This window comes from Pteronotus mesoamericanus, unplaced genomic scaffold (genome assembly GCF_021234165.1).
Source record: "Pteronotus mesoamericanus isolate MK-2021 breed Mesoamerican mustached bat unplaced genomic scaffold, CSHL_Meso_final contig_50, whole genome shotgun sequence".
Classification (NCBI taxonomy): domain Eukaryota; kingdom Metazoa; phylum Chordata; class Mammalia; order Chiroptera; family Mormoopidae; genus Pteronotus; species Pteronotus mesoamericanus.
The window spans coordinates 42,026,034-42,047,290 of NW_026555186.1; the positions used below are offsets into that span (position 1 = coordinate 42,026,034).

At 34.3% G+C, this 21,257-nt stretch overlaps 1 long non-coding RNA gene across 2 annotated transcripts; it reads right to left on the bottom strand.

Moving 5' to 3' along the window:
* Positions 1 to 1,382: 1,382 nt before the first annotated feature.
* Positions 1,383 to 21,257, bottom strand: LOC129074675 (uncharacterized). 2 transcript variants are annotated; one of them, XR_008529553.1, is made up of 5 exons: positions 21,143 to 21,257; positions 5,339 to 5,460; positions 4,038 to 4,139; positions 3,112 to 3,208; positions 1,383 to 1,444 (listed from the first exon to the last, which is right to left on the bottom strand). It is a non-coding gene; the product is annotated as an uncharacterized LOC129074675 (long non-coding RNA). The 2 variants fall into 2 exon arrangements; XR_008529554.1 differs by lacking the exons at positions 5,339 to 5,460; positions 21,143 to 21,257 and adding an exon at positions 5,130 to 5,181.

Sequence of the window (21,257 nt, forward strand, 5' to 3'; positions counted from 1 at the left end):
TTTAAATATTAAAGGAAGAAATCTGTTTTTAGAACATAGGCTCAGACAACTGTTCAAGGAGGCTATAGAAATGATGTAAGTCTGAGTTTTATGCCTGATGGTAAATCATTCTAAAGGTTTTTTTAATCTGAAAAATAATATCATCATTACGAATTCTACTCTGGAATACAAAGGCAGAAATTACATTGTGTTGTTAAAATGTTAGCAACCGCATTTCATTTTTTGAAAAGGCAATTTAGTTTTCCTGAAATAAAGAGTTGATTATATCTCTTATTACTGTTACAAGAATTTGATATATCACAAAGTATAAGAGTTACAGCATGTGCCAACTATCAACCAGGAAAAATGAACCTGATTCATAATTCACTTTGAGAATGTCTATTTAGTCAATCAAGTGATTTGTAATCATGGAGGCTGCCAGAAATTGAATGAATAATGAGCCACAGTAAAATCCCTGGATTTTTTTAGTATTCTTATTTCATTATGTGACTTTTATTGCTATTTCTAATCGCTGTTTCTCAGCAGTACAAATTAAATCACATATTTACTTAGAAATATTTGACTATTAAATAGGCTAAAGGATATACAAGTTGAATGACCAGAGTATTTAATGTCTTTCTACAAAATTAAAAGTCTTAGTGTTCATAGCTTGAGCAGAGAAAATCTCACTTCTAAACTCCTCAACACTTGCCTCATTTTATCTAAATTATTTAGTGAATATACTATTTCAGCATAGCTCATTCAAACGCAGTATATTTTCTTAAGTTGTTTTATATAGTCTAAAACAAATAAAAATTTGACAGAATCTAGTTAATATCAGAAGGCTTATGCTTGCTTTTAATAACTTCATTGCTTAGCATTTCTTCAGTTAAAATTATAAGCTGCTGGCCAAAGAACATTTGACCTCTAACTCATATAATCTTATTAAACTATAAATAGAGAAAATATAAAAAGCTTGGCATATTACTAAAAAGGTAATAAGATAAATTGGTGTTTTTCAAAATGTAAAATTACTAAGCCATGTAAAATTTTGTCATTCTGATAATACTGGCCATTATAAGCATATGAATTAGGAGTATATTACATTAAGAATTACACCAGGTTTGGGGTTTTTTTAAGATTTTTAAATTTATTTTTAGAGAGAGGGGATGGGAAGGAGAAAGAGAGGGAGATAAACATCAATGTGTGGTTGCCTCTCATGCATCCTGCAATAGCCCGCAACCCAGGCATGTGCCCTGACTGAAATCGAACCAGCTACCCTTTGGTTCACAGGCCAGTGCTCAATCCACTGAGCCACACCAGCCAGGGCAGAAGTTTTAAAACAAATGGAACTTTAAATATGATAACAAATGGGCTCAGTTTTTTTACTTACTTTTCATAATTTTCAAGAAGGGTCTTTTTCCAACTTTAAATTGATTATAACACCAGAGCATATGTGGACCTCCTTAAAGAAAGTAATAGAGTCCTTGAGTCAAGATCTACCATACTTGTTATTGAAATATAATATTTAAGAAAAAATCAACTATCTAAATTTTATGGGTAAATTTTTAATAATAATTATTTGGTTGTTCAAGATAACAAAATTCCAGACATACACTATACATTGTCTCCAAGAAGCTAGCATGATTATGTTGAGACCTCAGGAAACAGTTTTCCATACTGAATGGCCCCTGAAAACTATAGCAATATTTCACCTTAGAATTCACTTTTTCACCATTATCTTACCAACTGTGAGAATCATCTTTTCTTTCCTATCGAGATTAACCATTCATTCATTCATTCATTCAGTCATTCACTCATTCAAAAAATGCTTATTAAGAATCTACTATGTCCCCCATTGTGCTAAAACCTGAGGGTATAAAAATCAGGCACACAGCCTTTTACTTGCCCTTAAGAAATCTAATGTCTAGTTAGAAAGAGACATATAAATAAATAAGTGTAATAAAGCATAGGTTCTAAAATAGATCTGTATACTGGAAAGGCTTAAAGAAGGTAAGGTTCAATGGCAGAGGTCAGTAGTCAGGAAAACCTTCAAAGAGATAACAAAGCTGAGTCTTGAATAAAAAGGTGCTACTTATCAGGGATCAAAGAGGAAAGATCATAATGGTAAAAAGGAAAATATTAATGAAGATAAAAAAGAACCACATAGCTAATTATGGTAGGATGACTACAAGCTATTCAGTTTAACTAAGGTCAACATGTAAGGAATATATATGATGTTGAGTGGTAAGGGGAGGCTGCGAGAGATAAGCCTGAAAAGATATGCAATGGCTCAATAACAGAAGACTTTATAGGTACACTAAAGAGAACACAATTTATATTTTATAAACAATAGAAACCATTGAAGGATTTTAAGTGTAAAAATCACAGGATCATAGATTTCCATAATGTCTAAACAACTTATTCATTTGGCTTTCCTTAACAGTGGTCAAACTAACATTTCACATTCACGTAGCTTAACACGGCACTTCTGAATAGGAGGTCTGAAAAGAAGCTCTGGGGTCAGATAGTCCATGCTTGGAATCCTGGGTCAGCCACTATCCTTATGGAAATTATTAAACTCTTTGAGTCTAAGTTTCCTTATCTATAAACCTAGGATAATTATTCCTATCTCATATAACTGTTGTGAAGATATAATGAGATATAGAAAGCATTTAAGCATAGAGATGAGCAAATATTAATTATTCAATAAATAGTATTTTATTATTATAACTACACTAGAAAGTATCCTAGGTATGATAAATTCAAGTTTATACACTAAATAATGTTGTAAAACTTGCATTATTAAAGAAATTTCCAAAGGCTAGTCCAACTGAAAGTGTTTGAAATAGGCCTAATGTGAAAATAATAATACTGAGACAAATCATATAAAAATAATGTATTCAAGGAACAAAATTTTTAAAAATTCATCAAATTACACCAAATAATTACTTATAGAGTCCAATCTTAATGTAAAAATACTCAGAGCCTTTTTGAAGAAAAGAAAATTGTACAATAAAACCTTTTATCAAACTATAATGTCATGTTATTTTTTTTTTTTATTTCATGGCCTCTCACAAAAACATATAGTACAGATGGTAAGGCTGGTTATAATCATGTAATCTCATGTACCTGTAATATAACGATCCTCTCCTTACAGTTAGGACTTTCATCTGACTTCAGTGAGTATCAATCCGATCAGTCTGTGACCTTAGGATTTGTTTATACACTGAAAGGAGAAAATAAAGACATAATAATAACAAAAAAAGACAGAACACTAGCAAAGAAAAGTTATAAAAGAAAATTCACTTTGACAACCTGACAATGGAGATGACTAATTGAAAACAACTAGAATAAAGAGAATCAAAGCAACATTAATAACTGTATCAAGCTACTTATATATACTCCCATATATATACAAGTACATACATACTCATATATACACATATCTCATGGTTAGATGAGATTGGGTCAAATCGTAAATGTAATTAGTACAGTAAAATGAAGTTATGATTATTAAATATGCATTAAATGATATTGACCTGAACTACAGATTGCTAAGCAGATACACTACTAACTCTTATAATATTAAACATATATAGTTATCCAGTCTATCTCTGAGATAGCAAGCATTAATGATGGCTACCAGTTGAAAGACCAAAATGAAAGAGAATCTTTCCATTTATACTACAGTTATCCTGAAATTTCCTGAAATCAGTACTATATTTTAAAGTAAGTACTGTTCTAGCCAGTATTCATTCAAGTAAGTCATGAATTATAGCTAGCATGTGTTATATGGAAATAAGAATGGAGGCAAAAGAGAAGCTAATCAAACTACCTTCAGGTATGTTCATAAACACCAAATTATTATTTCCATTCTTTTACACTGTTAGGTTGATATCTGTGTGACCCTTTACATTCAAGTAATGAAGCATTATGATTCAACATCACAATAATGTCTCACAAAAAAAGTTTAAACCAAACTGTCATTTGATAACACTGAAAACATAAAGTAGTACTAACATGATTTTTCCTGTAGGAAGATGACACTGACTCACCATTAGTAGAGATGAGTTTCAACTTGTTTTCCACAATGGAAATGGACTTGCTGATCTAGCCAATTCTCTTGCCAAAGTTCCCTGGTGAACAACAGCTTATATCTGCAGGATGAGTGTTACCAGTAGTGACAGAAAACAACTAAATTAAATAGTCAATATAGAAATTAAACTTATGCTTTGGTCCCCAACCACTATGTTCTAATGAGCTGAAGTCACAGAAATATATAAATACTATATAATACTTACATACAAAATTGTATATGCATTTACTCAGACACATTCATTGTATTCTATATACACGTATACTGGCCTAAAAATATAATCAAAGCCTGACCTCTATTCCTAAGTAAAAATGCTCTCAGCTGTCTTAACTAAAACAGATTGCTTCTGACATATAAAATCAGAAGTGTATAATGAAAATGCTCAAGACATGAAAACATGCCAACTTTATATTCCTCATCACCAGTAGCAATAACTGAGGAAGTTACAAAATATTTTTGTGCCCTGGCTTGTGTGGCTCAGTGAATTAAGCGCTGGACTATGAACCAACAGGTAGCCAGTACTATTCTCAATCTGTGAACATGCCTGGGTTGCAGGACAAGTCCCCAGTTGGGGGAAACCGATTGATGTATCTCTCCCACATCAATGTTTCTCTCCCTCTCTTTCTCCCTCACTTCCTCTCTTTCTAAAAAATAAGTAAAATATTTTTAAAAGAATATTTTTGTTAATGGTAGCAATATTCTCAATAGCACTCAGGCAAAACTTCTTTGACATTTCCCAAAATTCTGAAAAATATATGTATTTTTTATGAAGTAAAAATATTTTTGTTATTAGCTACAGTTTTCATTCATGTTAATACATACAAAGGTTTTGTAATTACATATTGCTGATATGAAATTTTATCAGTTGCCAGTTGAATTTCCGTAAGAGTTTAGGAACTGGTTAATTATTACTGAAGACATAGTTTTTAAGTATAAATAACACTAATGTTATGTGCTTCTTTATTATTAAAGGAAATAAAAAATTAGATTAACATCTGTTAATAATCGATAAGAAGCAGTTAACAACTATACACAATTCAAACAAACTCACATTGCTAAGTACCCATGATGAGCAAGGCACTCGCTATTTGGGGGTCCTGTGAGCAGACAGTACACATCTCAAAGAAATCACACTATCAATATTATTAAAACATTCCACTTTCAGTTTTACATAGTTGTTTGCAATAACAAACAGATAAATTCTAACCCGGATCCTCTGCCAGAATAGGAAGGATGAGGTGGAAAAAAATGGCATCATACCAGATCATTGTGGTTACCACAGCAGTGAGGTTCTGGAGCTCCTCCTGTAAGTGATGATGAGGAAACTTCAATAGAAACGTTGAGAACATCTGCTACAACCTGTGATGTAAATCCACTGCCACCTGCAAACAAATAAACTTTGTTAACTTTAAGGCTCGATACAAATGTTTCCAGACATGATTCTACTTGAATGAGTCCTGCTCTTTAACAACTCTTCATTACATTCCTTACCATAATCTCATGTCAATTTACTGAAATTGAGAGTCCTCCACTAGACTGCAAACCCTTTTTTATTTTTTTTTTATGCTCACCTGAGAAAATTTTTTCATTGTTTTTAGAAAGAGGAAGAGAGAAGGAATAGGAGAGAGAGAGAGAAATATCAATGTGAGAGAGAAACATTGATCTGTTGCCTCCTGTATGCACCTGGACGTGGGATCATAAAGTTCCTCTTTGTTTTGTTGGTTTCCCATTTCCACAATACCCAGCTGAGCACCTTACAAGTTGTAAATGCTTAATAAACATGTGATAAATTGAATTTAACGAGTCATTTTACTCCTTCACCTGTTACACCCAAAATTATTACTTATTCTAGCTATAGCCACCATTCCTGATAAAAAAAGACAGGATTATTATTCATTCAGCAAACGTTTTGCTTGAACACCTACTGAGTACCATGTTAAGTATAATGGATACTAGTGTAACTAACCCATGATTCCTGCCCTTAAATAACTCAATCTAGTAAGAAAGATAAAGATGAAAATTAGCCACTATGGTACCCTATAATCAGTTGATAACAAGTTTTGTAGGAAGTTCTACAAATACTAAAAGGAAGTGAAAACTGGCTTAGAATGAAAGCTTTAGAGAAGAAATGTCATGTGAAATGAGTACTAAAGAATGAGTAGCTTCTGGACAGAGGAACAAATACAGAAAGGGCATTCTTAGTCAAGAGAAATAGCGAAAAATTATACAGGTGCAAAAGGGTACACAATATCTTGAGAACTTCATGAAACTTTGGGAAAAGAAGCAGATGAGAAGAAAAAGGCATGAGAAAGATCACAGAAATGCTTTATTATGCTAAAAAGCTGGACCTCTGCCCTGTCTAAAGGAAGTAAGCCAGGAGAATGATATGATCACTAGAAGGATCTTGATAGAAGTGGGAAAGATCAGAGGAAGGACAAGACTGAAGGCAAAGGACCAAATGACATGAGACAAAGCTAATTTGACCTACTGGTTTACGTAATTACGGTGGCCCAATTCATCAGTAATGACCATTAGGTCCGTCACCCAATGGATCTCAAATTTAGGTATATATTTAGAGAACATACAAACTCTAATGTATTTTAGAAAACTGTTTATGTAGTATAATCTCAATGAAAAATTGTGGCAGAAATTCCATAGGAATTACATCAAGATGCCAAAATATTAATAATTACTAGCTCTGGGTAGTGAGGTTACAGGTCATGTTTTTCTTCTCGTTACTGATGCATCTCAAATTTTCTCTATGAGAATATTAAAAATAAATCCTATGGCAATTTCTTGAAACTTAGCTAAAACTGGCATTAACCCTAAAGGGCCAAAGCCAAGACTCCTTGACAACACAATTGACCCCAATGCCTCCCTTTAGCACCACAGCCCATTGTACATATAACATTCATTCCTTCACCAGGACCTAAACCCATGCCATTTTGCTTCTGAAACATCCTCTTGCCTTAAATGTCTACCTATATTCCAACTTCATCATACCACCAGCTATACCCATCTTGCACATGCAATGCCAATAGCTCATTATATGCCCCACACATTGTGACACCCAATCATCTTTCACTGAAAGCCCTCCTCAGTTGTTCTCCAGTTTGTTCTTTCTACAATTTTTTTACAAGAATACTAGTGCAAGATGGAGGTGTAGGTAGATACACCTTGCCTACTCACACAACCAAAAGGACAACAACCAATTTAAAAACAAACAACAACCAGAACTGCCAGAAAATCAAACTGTTTGGCAGTCCAACAACCAAGGAGTTAAAGAAGAAACACTCATCCAGACTGGTGGGAGCGGCAGAGAGGATACATGGCAAGGTGGCAGCGGGAGGACCAGGTGGGCGAAGTGGTGGCTGGAAGACCTGGTGCTCCCACATTCATGCATGGATAAACCAGGAAGAACAACTAGAGAGCAAGACAGACCACTCAACCCAGCGTTCCAGTGCTGCAAAAGAAAACCTCAAAACCTCTGGGCATAAAAGCCTGTGGGTGTTGTGGTGACAGGAGAAACTTCCAGCCTCACAGGAGAGTTCACTGGAGAGACCCACAGGGTCCCAGAACATACACAAACCCTCCCACCTGGGAATCAACACCAGAAGGGCCTAATTTGCTTGTGGATAGCAGGAAAAGTGACTGAAAGCTGGGCGAGAGCTGACCAAGCAACACAGTTCCCTCTCTGACTCCTCCCCACATACAGCACCACAACTTAGTGACATGGGTTACCCCGCCCTGGTGAGTACTTGTGCTTCTACCCCTTACAATGTAACAGGAGTGCCAAGACAAAGAAATATGGCCCAAATGAACGAACAAATCAAAACTCCAGAAAAAATATAACTAAACAATGGAAAGAGAGCCAACTTATCAGATGCAGAGCTCAAAATATTAGTAATCAGGATGCTCACAGAAATGGTTGAGTATGGTAACAAAATAGAGGGAAAAGTGAAGGCTATGCAAAGTTAAATAAAGAAAAGTATACAGGGAACCAACAGTGAAGGGAAGGAAACTGGGACTCAGATCGACAATTTGGAGCAGAAAGAAGAAATAAATATTCAACCAGACCAGAATGAAAAAACAAGAATTGAAAAAAAATGAGGAGAGACTTAGGAACCTCTGGGACAACTTTAAATATTCCAACATCTGAATATTAGGGGTTCCAAAAGGAAAAAAGAGAGAGCAAGAAATTGAAAACTTATTTGAAAAAATAATGAAGGAGAACTTCCCCAATCTGGCAAAGGAAATACACTTCTAGGAAATCCAGAAAGCTCAGAGAGTCCCAAAGAAGCTAGACCACAGAAGCACACACCAAGGCACATCATAATTACATTACCCAAGATTAAAGATAAGGAAAGAATCTTAAAAGCAGCAAGAGAAAAGGAGAGAGTTACCTACAAAGGAGTTCTTTAAGACTATCAGCTGATTTCTCAAAAGGAACCTTGCAAGCAAGAAGGGGCTGGCAAGAAGTATTAAAAGTCATGAAAGACAAGGACCTACACCCAAGATTATTCTACCCAACAAAGCTATAATTTAGAATAGAAGGGCAGATAAAGTGCTCCCCAGACAAGGTAAAGCTAATGGAGTTCATCACCACCAAGCCCTTGTTATATGAAATGTAAAGGGACTTATCTAAGAAAAAGAACAAAACTATGAACAGTAAAATGACAACAAACTCACAACTATCAACAACTGAACCTAAAAACAAAAACAAAAATAAACTAAGCAAACAACAAGAACAGGAACAGAATCTTAGAAATGGAGATCACATGGAGGGTTACCAGCAGGGCGGGAGCGGGGAGGGGAGAAGGGGGAAAAAGGTACAGGGAATAAGAAACATAAATGGTAGGTACAAAATAGAGGGGGAGGTAAAGAATAGTATAGGAAATGGAGAAGCCAAAAAACTTACATGTATGACCCATGGATATCAAGTAAGGGGAGGGGGATGTTGGTGAAAAGGGAAGTGCAGGGTGGAGGAAAATAAAGGGGAGAAAAAATGGGACAACTGTAATAGCATAATCAATAAAGTATACTTTAAAAAAAGAATACTAGTGCAAAATCAGTCTTATTCAGACATGACTTCGTTATGGATATATGTGCATATAATTATACCAATGATTTCATAAACTGCAAAATTATGTATATAACCACTACTAAAGTGTTTTCAAATCTATTATCTTAGAAAAAATTGCCTATTATTATGGGTTGAATTGTATCTCCCAAAAAGATGTTGAAGTCCTAACTCTCAGTACCTGTGAATGTGACCTTATTTAGAAATAGGATCTTCACAAATGATCAAATTAAGGTGAAGTCATTAGGATGGGCTCTAATCCAATATGACTGGTACCCTTATAAATAGGGAAAATTTGAACCCAGAGAAAAATACATTCAGGGAGGACACCACATGAAGATGAAGGCAGAGATCAGGGTGATATGTCTACAAGCCACGGAATACCAAAGATTGCCAGCAAACCATCATAAGATAGGAGAGAGGCATGGAATAGGTCCTTTCCCTCATGTCCCTCAAAAAGAATCAACCCTACCAACACCCTGACTTTGCACTTCCAACCTCCAGAACTGGGATACAATGAATTTCTGTTGCTCAAACTACCCCATTTGTGTTATTTTGTTACAGCAGCCCTAGCAAAATAATATACCTACTAAGGGAAACCATGATTTTTTTCCCTGAAAGCTACTAAAGACAAAACCATTCTGAAGAAAGACTGCAAATCAGAAATAATAAAAGCTCTTGCTATTAATTTTTCAATTTGGTAGCAAAAGTACTATTTAATTGCTAAGCCAACTTAAAGCCAAAAATAAATAAATAAAATCTCTCAGATATGGCTCATCCTTCATTCTATATAGTGCCATTTACACATACAGCATCACATAAACACTGGAGAATGTTATAATCCTATAAATAGTGGGACATGAGAATAACATGAAATTATGTAGATGCTCCTTTATTTTGTTAAGTGTTACTCTATGAATTTTTATGTTCCTGTGAGAATATAACTTGGCCCATAGTAAAATCATAGTATAATGAGTTACTTGATACAGAGCAATGAAATCACCATAGGTCAGGCATGAGCTCTGGAGTGGCATACTTCAATTAAAATCCTTGCTCTGTTGTTATGCATCAGCTGTGTGACTTGAGCAAAAAACTTAACGATGTTTGAACCTCAAATCCTTAATCAGTAAAATGGGAATTTTATATTTTACATGAATAGATTAAATAATATATGAGATGTGCTTAGCATTTAATGATGATAACAGGGTTTTAATAGTTGTATAAGAAGTAAAATTCACCCAAAATTAAAGAAAGAAAGAAAGTAAAATTCATAAATTAAGAGTTTATTACACTTTGCTGGGTGTGGACAATAATTAAGCAAGCTTATATGAGAACAAAAGTATTACCTTTGGCTAGTTCCTTACTATAAAATTCAGGACTTTCAAAATTTTTAAACCATTTGCCAAAACTCAAAACATGTTTAAACTTATTAATATTGGAACTGAAATACAAATAGGATTTTGGTGACTTTTGGCTCTTTCATAGACATCAGTTGGAAGATGGTTTTCGAAGCTCTTATCATTCTTCCCCCTTATTTTCTCAGATCACTAAGCTCTAGCCAATTCATAAAAACTACCTTTACAATGTAGACTGACATTATGTTAACTCTAATAGTATGGTATAATTCACCATAAACTTCTATCAGATATACTGATGGTTTTTGCCTCTTTTTTAAATATAAATCTTATGATTTAAAATACATATCTCAAAAATGTAACTACCATATTTTTCCATGTATAATGTGCATTTTTTGCCCAAATTTTTGAGGGAAAAATAAGGATGCGCACTATATATGGGTAGTGCTAAGCTGTGCATGTGCATTATACATGGCAAAATACAGTAACTGAGAAGGAACTTACTCATATTTTGGAATGTATGCACTCATTTTGAGAAATGTATAAATAATGCAAAACTCAGTAGACCACCAAAATTCAAAAGGACCTTGTTATATCATACACTCTACACAAGATAAAATTATATTTCCACTGCTAATTACAATAATACTTATAAACCAACATTTATATCTACATCTGGACATAAAATAGACAAAACTAAATAATTAAGTACAAAAGCCCTACAAATATTATAGAGGGAGTGTTGGTATTTTTGTTAACCTTTTTTTTAAACAGCTATCTACACTGGAAAATATATCAACAACTCAATTCTTGCGAGAGAGCCAATCAGTATTTATTCTTAGAATCTTTTAATAAATTTTGGTAAACTATAAAAACATGTTCAATGCTATGTTAAATTCAATAATATCAGCATCAAAGTAATGTAGGGTCAAGACCAATCATAAGTGTTTTCCTAAATATTTACAAAAATATCTTTTGCCTTTATACTTAGTATAATTCCTAACTTTAATTTACATAGACTTTGTTAGTTGAGTTTAAAAAATGAAAAGGGACTTCTGGCCAGGATGGAGGCATGCATAAACACACTTTGCCTCCTCACACAACCACAGGAAGAATTACAACTAGACCTTAAAACAATCCCCAGAATCATCAGAAAACCAAGATGTACGGAAGTCCAACAACTAAGGGTTTAAAGAAGCCACATTCATACAAATGGGTAGGAGGGACGGAGTCACAGAGATGGGTGGAGAGGCACAGAGATGTGGTGTGGCAACAGAGGTAGGTGGAACAGGGGGTCCCACATTCACAGTGTGATTAATAAAAATCAGGAGGGATACCTTGGGAACCAGCAAACCCTGTCCCAGGCCAATCACACCCCCAGGGTTCCAGCACCAGGAAGATAAATCCCCATAACTTCTGGCTGTAAAAATGAGTGGGGTGGTTTTTACCCCCACTGAAAGGTGGGGGCAGCAGAAGAAACTGCCGGATTTTCAAAAGACTCCACTTAAAGGGCCTTCACAGACTTAGAACATATGCAGACCCACCCCTACTGGGATTCAGCACCAGGACAACAGCTGTAAGGACAACAGCCACATTCAGGGAGTAAGTAAAGTGACTGGAAACAGGTTGAATGCCTGGCGAACCTCCAGAAGCCAGTCAGCAGCACTGTCCCCTCGCTAAGACCTCCTCCACCCAGAGCCACAAAGTGGTGAAGCAATTTTGCCCCCCTCTGGCAATTAACTAAGGTTCCACCCCACACAAGGTACAGATGCCTGTTCTACAATAGGCCCTGGTACTAAGACAGGGAGTCACAGCAGCTCTACCTAATACACAGAAAAAACACAGGAAGGTTGCCAAATTGAGAAGACAAAAATATATGGCCCCAATGAAAGAAGAGAACAAAACCCCAGAAAAAGAACTAAACAAAACATAGATATCCAACCTATCAGAGGCAGAATTCAAAACACTGATGATCAGGGTGCTCAAAGAACTTAGTGAGTACAGCAACAACATGAAAAAGGGCCAGGAAGCAATGAACTGAAATGAAGAAAAATCTAAAGGAAAACAACAGTGGAGGGATAAATCTGGGATTCAAATCGATGATTTGGAACATGAGGAAGTAAAAAGCATTCAACCGGAACAGCAAGAAGAAACAAGAATTCAAAAATATGAGGATAGTATAAGGAACCTCTGGGATATCTCCAAACATACCAGTCCAAATCATAGGGATGTCAGAAGGACAAGAGGAAGAGCAAGAAACTGATAATTTATTTGAAAAAAAAATAAAGGAAAACTTCCCTAATTTGGTAAAGGAAATAGGCATACAAGCCCAGGAAGCACAGAGAGTCCCAAACAAGTTAGATCCAAAGAGGACCACACCAAGACACATCATAATGAAAATGCCAAAGGTTAAAGATAAAGAGAGAACCTTAAAAGCAGCAAGAGAAAAGCAGAGTTACCTATGAAGGAATTTCCATAAGACTGTCAGCTGATTTCTCAAAGGAAACCTTGCAGGCAAGGAGGAACTGGCAAGAAGTATTCCAAGTGATGAAAAGCAAGGCCCTATAAACTAGATTACTCTACCCAGCAAAGCTATCATTTAGAATTGAAGGGCAGAGAAAGAGCTTCCCAGACAAGATAAAGCTAAAAAAGTCCACCTTCACCAAGCCATTCTTATGTGAAATGTTGAAGGGACTTATTTAAGAAAAAGATGACAAAAACTATGAACATTAAAATGGCAACAAATTCACAGCTATCAACAACTGAATCTAAAAAAAATAAACTAAGCAAACAACGAGAACAGAAACAGAATCATAAATATGGAGATAATTTGAAGGGTTCAAGCTGGGAGGGGGAAGGGGGAGAATAGGGGAAAGGTGCAGGGATTAAGAAGCATAATTGGCAGATACAAAATAGACAGAGGGATGTTAAGAACAGTATAGGAAATGGAGAAGCCAAAGAACTTCTATGCATGACCCATGGAAATGAACTAATGGGGAGGATTGCAGGAGGGAATAGGGTTCTGCATGGAGAGGGCAAAGGGAGAAAAACTGGGATAAATATTATAGCAAAATCAATATATTTTAAAAAATGAACATCCTTCTTGCTAAATAAGCAATATAAAGGCCACTTTTTCAAAAATATTGTTATACAATTATTTTCTTGCAGAGAAATAATTAGATTTGCATATATAAAGTAAATATTTCATAGTATTAAAAACAATTCTTAGATATTAATTTTTTAAAAACTGATTTAAAATTAACAAATGCCATATTCTATTTATTCAGGATACTTATTAAAAATAATGTATCATTTTGACTGACTCCCAAGTTATAATTCTAAGAATTTTTTCTTTTTTTAAATTTTTTATTGTTCAATTACACTTGTCCCCATTTTTCTCCCATTACTCTGCCCTGCCCTGCTCATCTTCCCTGTTGTCTTTGTCCATGGGTCCTTTAGACATGTTCCTTAACCCTTCCCCTTCTTCCCCCCATTACTCCCCTCCCCCTCCCCTCTGGTTACTACTATCAATTTGTTTTTTTATTTCCATATCTCTGGCTCTATTTTGCTTGCTTGTTTGTTTTGTTGATTAGGTTCCACTTATAGGTGAGATCATATGCTATTTGTCTTTCATGGTCTGGCTTATTTCATTTAGCATTAATTGTAAGAATTTGTTTAAAAGATAAAGAATAGCAACAAAAACTAAATATATTTTCTTTTTCTCTTACAGTCCCAATTTAGTAATAGTAATAAATAACACAAATATGTTACGTTAATAAAATAATATCTATTAAATTATTGGCAAAAAAGTACCAATTATTATCCCCCTGAGGGCAGGGACTATCCTTTATTTATTTCACATACCTGAAGCATGACAAGAACTCAGTAAATAGGTATAATTATCTATACCTCAAAAACAATAAGCACAGTAATAACATAATTCTCCTCAGAATTATGGGAAATAATCTTAATGAGCTGGGAATTCAAAACAGGCCATGAACAAAATTCACAAAGTTCAAATCTAACATTAATAAAGGAAAGTCCTATGCCCCTTACCGAAAGACAAATTCTGAAATCACAGATGGAAATTGTGTATTGGTTGTGAATAGAAAATATACAGCCAATGATAGTCTTGAAATAACCTCAATTTGGTCTAAAGTGAAGTCATTAAGAACTGAGTAGAAATAGTGCAGATATTTAAGGACCTGTATGCCAGGTATTTGATAGGGGAAAAAAAATTTTTATCTTTTTACCATATTCTGCTATTTCTGTAAACATTACATGACCTTTTTACAGAGAGCTATTATACTAAGAGAGTAAGGTAACACCTGTGGACTATATATGACTACAGATTCTTATGTCTCACTGGTTTTGGCATTGCTGATTTGGTGATTAAGATTCCATATTCTCACCGCCATCATAGAGATTCATATTGTGATCAGGGAGAAAATAGGTTAGTCAGGGACTAGTTTCCTTTATCCACACCTTTTCTCTTGAATTTCACAAACTTGCTAGAGCAACATGGGGAAAATTAACCACTGCAGAAAATTCCTTATATTATATATTACAGATGTTCACCAGAACTTTCAAGTGGACAAGAACTATGTTTTGAAATATTTACACCACCCACACACATGCACACACACACCCCTTTCCCTCCAGATAAAAATGCAATAGAAATGAAAGAAATCATATTTAGTGAGCATGAGTAAATAAGCCAATAATTTTGGCTAACTATAAGGGGTACCTGAATGCTGGTATCTAATTACATTGGGTCTCCTCTGTTCAACCTAATAATGCTAGGGAAATTTTCCTACTAGAAGCTGCTGAACACCTAAAATAATTGACCTAAAAATAGTCAGAATAAAAAGTTATCTGGCTTGCTTGTTAAAACACAACTATCCTGAGAATACTTATAGCATTGACAAAGCTACTATTACTAGCTTCATCTGCCTTAAAAAAAAAGAAAAGAAAGAAAAAATGATCCTACTATTACAAGTTTCCAAGTATGTATTTACAGCAAGAAGTAAATAATTTATAAACCAACTTTCTAGTCTTGAAGCAACAGATTTTAGAAAAGATGGTTTTACAATAAGATACGTAACTCCATCTCTAGTTATAATGCTATTTTTTTCATAGAAGAGGCATGGTACTATGTGAATATTATGAGTCAAGATTACTCATCTCAACTAAGAATGAATTAATTTTGTTAGAGTGAAAACCTGAAAGAGAACTTACATGCATGTAATTCTAAGTTACCATTTTTAGAATGGGGATTTTCTCCAACAATTTTAAAAATGTGTTTCTTCATTATTCTATTTGTGTTACTTTCACTTTAGTGCTCTGGTAAGTTGGCTGCTAAACAGAAACAGAAAACAACCTAATTTTCAAATAGAAAGTGGTTTGTTATTTGACCATAGAAAAAGACACATTGAAAAAGAAAAAAGTAATTTGTTAAACTCCTGACTGCCAAAATATACTGACATTTAGATATGCATACAGATAAAGGGACACATATCTGTGTCCATCCCTATTTTCCTGGTCTAGGTACCATGAAGAGATCAGAAAATTAACTATAAGGTAATGCACCTACAGAAAGCCTCACTATAGCCAAACTATCATTCTTTCCAGGAAAGTCCAAAAAATACAAAGGGAACCACAGTCTCTATAGGACACACCGCATTCATGTGTAAGTAATGTCCAGACTGATATAACTCTAATGTTTTTGCCCACAAAAAAGATATTCTAAGGCAAAAACCTTTCCTGCATGCACAATCACAAAATCACACAGCCTTTGGTTAGCTTTTACTCAAAGTCTAGAGCAGTAGTCAGTCAGGTAGTACCCAAAAGATGATGCTGTAAACTGAAGAAGAGTGCTTGCGTTGAAATGAGTAGAACTGAGTTTTATTCCCACGTCTATGATTTTATATATATAAAATAAATAAATTCTGGCAAGTTACTTAACCTGTCTGAGCTTCTGTCTTTGTTTTTTTCATTTTTGTTTCTTATGGAAAACCAGAGGTAATCAAAAACTGTTTTAAAATTATGGCTAAGAGACTGTCAGAAAACACATAGACTTATTCCCAACTTCACAGATGAGGACAGTAAAGCAGAGAAATATGCCCAGTCATTTAAGAGGACAAGTCACTTAAGTCAAATTTTTAGACAATGTAGAAAAAGTACTTACAAAGCAAGAAGGAGTATAATCATCAGATGTAGGATAATGATCATATTTTCAGGAACAGCTTCAATTGTACTGGTAACATTTTGTTTCTCAAATACAGTTTGGAGCACATGGAGTTATATATAATATATATATATATGATTTTTGAAATACTTAATAATCTTTTATTATAATCTTTATAGTACTTTATAATACTTTTTTTAAGTAACCACCAAACATTAATCAAAATATTTCTCTGGAATTTGAAAGGTCAATGGAGATAGTGAGTGGTTTCAAACATTCTCCTGCTGAGTTTAAAAGGTAAATATCACTATGCTTCCCTAATATAAGAATAAAAGAGTGAAATAGGCTGTAAATACATATATATACACACACATACACACACACACACATCACCAATTTTCCAGCTTAGTAAAATAGAAACATTACACAAATGGCACAAAACACAAAATGAACTGTATTATTTGTACCATGATTAGCCCATTTAAGAATATTGAAATACTAATAATTTATACTGTAAACATATGTCTAGGAGAAATATATTCAAGAGTCATATTTGAGAGTCTAATATTTAATCCTCAGGGATCTTTGCTTGTTTGTTTGTTTGTTTGTTTTTACTGAGACAAAAAGAAACTGCAATGATTTACCTAAAATAAATAAAGGCTCCTCTACCTGTAACTGGTACATGAAACTACCTGTAAAATCTAAGTGCCTCTATAATCTCTGAAATTTTCAAACAAGAAAGTATAGGTCATTCAGCAAAATATATTTACTGTATAATACCATAATAGCTATTTAATTGTTATCATTATGATGCAGATATATAATGGAAACAGATGTTCCTTTTTCCTTTCAGCAAAGCACAGGAAAAGCGTAAACTTGCTGATATTGCATGGACTGCTACCATAGCACAATAGAGGAAAAAAGACATTAGCACATGACAATATTAGTTTTTACTACACAACTAATTGCATAAAAAGTATAACTTGAGATCATTAAATCAATATAATTTTCAGCACCACAGAAGGGAAACAAATAGATTTGTATAACCAGCCTATTTCACATCTGCATTTGGGAAAACACTTCTGAGAAACTAAGTATATGCAAAATGCTACCACTGCTTTCAGAACACAAGGAAAAGACTGTTGTTCTGTTTTATTTGCTCATGTAACATGAATTAGAATGCTGCCTGTACAGAGAAATCTTTTAAAACAGCACCAGTATAAACTGGAAGAACCTTTCGGGAAAACAACCTGGCAATCGATACCAAGAAACTTCAAAAACAGTCTATACCCTCAGTCCAAGTAATTTCTATTCTAATAATATATCATAAGGAAATAACTAGAGGGATGATTAAAGATTTATTTAAAGTGTTATTCATCATGACTTTATTTATAATGAAAAATTAAAAATCTAACTCTCCAATAGTAGAATGATGATTAATTAAAGTATATATATTAAAACATTTTACAGTCAATATAAATGACTTTAATAATTGTAATTATATAGGAAAATTTTCATTGCACTATGTCAACTGAAAAATAGCAGAATATAAAGTAGTAACTACAATTTTTATAAATATATAATATATAAAAACAAATGCTTTGAGGAAAAAGACTTAGAGAAAATACACAAAATGCCATTTTTAACTTGTGAAAATTCTCTATTATGAGCAGATACTACTTTTTTGATTAGAAAAAGTTATTGTTTCTTTAAACAATTAAACAATTAAATAATTCCATTTCTATGCATTAATACACTTTGTCCTTGTCCAAAGTCTCAAAAAATTATTTGGGTCAAATAATCCGATAAATTGTCCTGAGGTTACACGGACATGTTATTTGATCCTAAAATCCAGCATAGAAAGAAAAGTATTTGTAAATTACATAGATAACAATTTTTTTTATCCTGAATTAAACAAGATCCTTACAAATCAGAGAAAATTTGAATGGGACAAGCATTATAAATGTTTACTTAAGAATTATTAATATGATGTGTCTTAAGTCACTATGTCAAGGAAGTTTTTCAATTAAAAATATTTCTTAAGTAAATAAAATAGCCTATTAATTGTTCTCCCAGTATGCCAATAAAAAGTTTGACATAGCTTTCGTAAGACTCCTAGTTTCATGATTGTATTTTTACGAGAAGGAGCTGATTTGTCTTAGGCTATTACTGTCTATTACTTCTAGAAGTCTTAAGGAAAGGTGGGAAGCAGCAAATTCTGGCAATCTGCCTAAAGAGAAATCAATGAAACAAATTAATCCTTCGCAGGCTGCAATGACACAGTAATCCATCATTCAGAGCTGCTTTTATATACCAAATCAGAGAGCAGAGGAAAGAGCCCTAGGGGACATCACAGACAACAACTTACACCAACACTGGGAAAATACTGAGGAATCAGTTTATTTAAAGAGGAGATAGATTTCAGTTGACTGCCTATTTCATCAAATACAGATTTTTTTCTTTTACAGTGTGGCAAACCCAAGGCCCAATGACTATATTTTAGAATTCAGTGCTATATATGCTTGCTGACATCAATTGGGGATGGGTGGTGCATGTTTTTAAATAATTAGCATCATTAATCAGTATGAACAAATATCTGGCTAGAGTAATATTACTTTTTCCATTAAATTTCCAGGTGTTAAACATATTCCCTGCTTTCAGTAGGGACTAACTATAAATTTACCTACTAATCTAAAACTTAAGTGACCAATTTCTGGTAAACCACATTTGATGGGGTTTTTTTCACACATAAAATGCAATCTTTTAAGATGTGTATAACTTCCTAAGTATTCTGTTAAGTTTAAAGACTTGAAAATTTTCATTTCTTCTCTTGTGGAATAAATTTCAATAGGGAAATTAGATTATAAATAACTTGTTTTAAAACAATAAATAGTACTTTGGCTTATAATTACAATTGACAGTGCTGAAAGAGAAATTTAAATGTGGTTTCTTTTTTTTAAATAAACTTATAATCAATGTACAGTCATACACTCACACTGAGTATATTTATTTACACATATACAAAAACATATGCATCTAAATTTATTAGTGCTTATGTAGAAATTTATGCACCTTCAGTATGTCTTACTAGAGTAATGTATACTAAATGGAAGTATATTCCCTAGATGAAAATTAATGACAAGAACTGTAAAATCACAGTGCATTACTACTGCTCAATGCTCACATCATTTTCATGGTTAAATGTGAGGAGTTAGTGAAAGAAAAGGATTTTCTGAAAATAAACACACAAAATTTGTCACAATGGTCCATGAAATGTTAGCCCTGAATATCTAATCACAGACCCAAAACAGGAAAAGAAGGTTAAATAAATGCCAACTAGACAGTTTTTGAGTGTCATCTTTGATTCTGAGGTCCATGGCATTATGACTGCAATTCCTGGTCATGCTGAAGCATTTTTAATTCAATGCATGGATCTAGTATTTACTGATTTAATAAGGTTAGAGGTATTACATTGTTGCTGCTACTGATGAACTGTCAGCAATTTAATCTAGGGAAAGTCTTACAGAGGAATATATATATTAGAGGAGAGAAGAGATTAAATAGCTATGTAAATATAATCCCATCACTACCCAGGACAGTGTCAAAAGCAAAGCCCCTTCTTTCCCAGACTACTTCGGGCTCCAGACATTTTCTTTTACTAAAGATGCTGGCTACCAGATGACTGAGGTGACAGTGAAGAGACTGCAGCAAAGTCTTGCAGGTACCCCTTCAAAACATCATCCACAGCATCATTAGCATTCAGGCAGGCAGAAAAGAAGGAAGAAAATTCACTCTCTCAAAAGCCATTCTGCCAAAATACAACCACAGGAGAGAGGTGTTAAAGGCTATATTGAAGTAAGGAGGTATTATAGACCCCAGAATCAGTAAAAGGAAGAAAAATCCACCTGAATTTGCTGAAACAAACACTTGGGGACTATTAGAAAGCTTTTTTGCGCTGCTGTGCTACCCTGCTTGTGGACTTATTTCCCCAACCTGGACACCTGGGAAGCATGTTGTGCTCCAGCTTTTCCCTGACTTTGAAGAAATGGATAATCTAAGAAGCGGTGCTGCTGCTAGGGTCAGTAAAACTATGCTAATTGGTGAACCTAATTGCTTCAAGCAGTCCTGCCTCTAAACAGGGAGAGCACAGTTGATGGAGTCAGTCTGTTCCTAATAAAATGAAGAAGCACTGAATTAAATTCCCAAGGAAGGCACTATAAAAGTTTCCACAGTGTAACCAAATGACTTCACCTATGCTATTACCCCTAAGATGACATCTTTGAAAGAAAGCAGACCCCAGTCAGGCTCCATATTCATAAATTGGCTGAGCTTAGGCCAGTGAATCTGGATTGATTTAAAAAGGCTTTTTCATCCTTCCAATCAAATGAAGTCATTGTTAATTAGATGCTTTCTGTTAACAATGTCACTCTTCTCCACATTACCTGCTCACACTTGCAGCGCCTCTAGTGCAACATCTGGAGCACCAGTCCCCCTGCAATCAGTCCTCACAAGTTGGGCTGGAGAGTGGTGGTATTTCCGCTTCGCAACCCCTGTCTG